General features: G+C 37.2%; 1 long non-coding RNA gene across 1 annotated transcript; it reads left to right on the top strand.

Annotated features, from left to right (window-relative positions):
• The first annotated feature begins 1,175 nt into the window (after positions 1-1,175).
• Positions 1,176-2,625, top strand: LOC132314999 (uncharacterized). Its single transcript, XR_009483557.1, has 2 exons — positions 1,176-1,449; positions 2,408-2,625. It is a non-coding gene; the product is annotated as an uncharacterized LOC132314999 (long non-coding RNA).
• The last annotated feature ends 741 nt before the right edge of the window (positions 2,626-3,366 follow it).

The raw sequence follows: 3,366 nt of genomic DNA, 5'->3' as shown, positions 1-3,366 counted from the left end.
AACTATTTTTTTCTTATTTGCCTTTTTGATTATAAAAAATTATATTGTCATATTTATTAAAAAAATAAATAAATTAACAAGTGCATTGTGCCCCCTCTGAAATAAAATCATGGCTCCGCCTCTGGAGACCACCGGAGATTTTGAAGAACGTCGTTCGATTCAGAAAGTGTGTTCTGGGCGGCCATGCTTTGAGTATTGGTGATGGCGGTCTTGGTTTGTCACAGTACGAAATCATCATTCCTCCTCCTTAAACCTAGGGATGGCCAAGTTTGACGTGAATTGCTAATACGACTCGAACACGACACGAGTTAAGCGGGTTTGTGTTGACTTTAAATGGGTTTGGGTTGTGAACGGGTTGACACGATTGACCCGTTTAATTAATTATGTCGTGTTTGACCAATATGCCAGTGGCCTAGAAGTACTAGGCTCCTACTTTTCAAAGGGAGGTTAGGGGTTCGAGCTTCGTGAAGACAAGTATGTGTGAGTACTAATTAAGGAAAAAATCATGTCGTGTTTGGGTTGAGGGGTTCAACTTGTTTAACTATACGAGTCATAAACAAATTTCTGTTTAAGTTCCAAAATAACTATCTAAACTTGTATATAATAATTTATTCTTTTGTAAATTGGAGATTATTTAGTAATTTGGTTAGATTGAAATTTATACTTTTCTAGTATTTATTGTTTGATTGAGTATTATTAATAATTTAAAAAATATAATATTTCGTTTTATTAAATAGGTCATTAAACGGGTTAATAAAAAGGTCAAGTTAGTGTTGAGGGTTCCTGACACGATTATTAAACGGGTCGTATTCGGGTTGAACTGTTTAGTAGAATACCCTTAAATCGACAGGACACGATTACGATCCGGGAACACGAATTGCCATCCCTACTTAAACCCTACGTGATTCCATCCATCCATCTATATTTACAAATATGTAGCACATTTGAGACCCGAGGCCTGATCCAATGGCCTTTAATGGGTGAATCTGACCCATAAGCACGTTGGATCTGAGCATTTATTTATTTTTATTTTTATTTTTCTAATTTGGGGGAGGGATGTTGGTTTGTTGTATGTATAAAAATTCAAGTATATAACACCTCAATAACCAAAAAGAATATATATATATATATATATATGTTAAAGTTAAATAAAATTTTAATTCACCTGTGGGGCCCACATGATTTGTAAGCAAATATTATTACCTTTTTCTTCTTCTCTGCGCATCACGTTCTCTCTCATTCCAGAAGCTCTCTGGATTTTTTTTTTCTTTTTATGGTTTCAACTTCAATATTTGATTCCATCTTCATTACTTACCGGATTTAGGTACCGTTTGAGGCAAAACGACGAGTGTGACGAGCTCTACGCATTGATGCAAGCAATTTCCAGTTTTGAGCCTTCTTTGGAACTCGAAAATTTAAACCCATTTATAGGGTTTTGCCTATTTTGAGGTAGGGGCATCTTAATCCACTCTAGTCTTGTTCTATTGTGAATTTTACCTCCATGTTGTATTAAATATGCTTAATTTAGAGTTAATTATATCTATGATGGTATTAATAATGTCTAGAGGGTTTTTCATGATCTTGAATATGGTTGGTTCATGTGCAAATTATATTTAGTTGTTGATTTCCTATGTTTACTATGTGCTAGCGTGCTGAAATTGATGTGTGAGAGTATGCTTATTTAAATTGCGCCAAATTTCCCAATTCATGATGTTGAGCTCATATATATATATACATACACATGCTTAAATGTATTTTGTTGTATCTTAATGTGTTACTAATTACTTGGGAGATGTTGAACATGTTGAATGTTTAATTTTATGATGGAAAATTTTAAATGCCATGACATTGAATGTATGGAACATATATACATGCACATACCATTGGCTTTGCATGAAATGGGAGAAATTGTTCTTGAAATAAATATGGGGAATTTCAGGGAAGTGTTTTTGATAAAATGGTTTTATGCGAAACCCGGTCGCTGCGGGGTTACCAACGGGCCGGAGGTTAATATAGCCTAGAGGGGACTAGGGAGTCGCCCTAGCGTGGTTGAGCTAGCTGGGGCCCATAATGACGCCGCGGGGTTACCAAGGGTCAGGGACACTAGCCAATCCTCCTTTCGTGTCGCGGCGGGGTTACCAAAGGGCGGGCTGTATTAACGTTTGAAAGTGATGATTTTGAGAATGAAAATGGGAAGTGTCATTGACATGCATTGCATTTCATTTCATTGCATTGCATTGTTTATACTTGGAATTGACTTGTATGTTGTATTTGATCCCCTACGTTGTATGATCCCTATCTCTCATTGGCCTATGCTTTGCTTGAATTCACAAGGACACAAGATTTGTGTCTTAAGTGTCATCTACTGAGCATATAGCTCACCCTACTATTTATACATTTTTTTCAGGTCTTGGAAAAGAACCGGTGAACGACAACCCACCTCAAGCTTGAGCGATACTAGAAGCTCACTTTTGTGTCTTTTGTATATCTCCCATTATTTTTGCAAAGCACTAAAAGTGTGAAGGTGTATATGTATATTTTGCAAAACTTTGTTATGTAATGTAATTAAGGTATTTGATGATAATTTGGATGTGAATTTGATAACATGTAAACCTTATTGATGCATGGGGAGAGTAATACTAGTTTGAGGTATCGTCGAGGTCATTTGATTGTGTATTATCATTTACTATTGCCGTGAATTCGAAATTTGAGCCGTGACAGGTTAAAAATGCAATTGAACAGGTTGTGATAGGCCTATTTTTAGGGGAGGTTATGCTGAATTTTTTTGTTTAAAAAGTATTAGTTTTGAGACGTTACAAATTTGGTATCAGAGTAAAGGTTCGAAAACCTTTAGGACGACGGGTAGAGGCCTACATAGAGTCGTATGGAATGTTGTTTGTGTTGCTTACTTGACTACTTGCTACGTGGTATCTTATTTAAATGAGCATGCTTAACTGCCTCTGTGCTTACTTGCTTATTTGTTTATGTTAAAATATTTCTTGCATAGTCTTGCATGCTAAGTGTTGTACGGTATTAATTCTTGTTGAGTCGTCCACAGTGGACCTTAGTGTCATGTTTCTGAATCGTTTTCTCGTTTTATAGCACGATGTCACGGCGTGAGGAACCTAGAGAAGTTGGCCCTAGGCCAACAAGGGGCGATGTTGGTGAGAGCTCTAGCTCCAATCCGGTGGAACCAGTTGATGAGAACATGCTTCTTAGGGACTTGATTCCCCCAAGAACTGTTCCCCCAAGAAGAGAGAATGTTGAAACACCCGTACCCGTAGAAGTGGGTGAAGGTTCTGTGGCACTGGAGTTTAATCGTTTGTTGCAAAATGTCGTGAGGGCAACGATTGCTGCTCAGTCGCA

Source organism: Cornus florida, unplaced genomic scaffold (assembly GCF_030987335.1).
Source record: "Cornus florida cultivar Cherokee Brave unplaced genomic scaffold, ASM3098733v1 CherokeeBrave_3.0.0_Hap2_Chr06, whole genome shotgun sequence".
Lineage (NCBI taxonomy): Eukaryota > Viridiplantae > Streptophyta > Magnoliopsida > Cornales > Cornaceae > Cornus > Cornus florida.
This window is presented reverse-complemented; position numbering and strand designations above follow the sequence as displayed.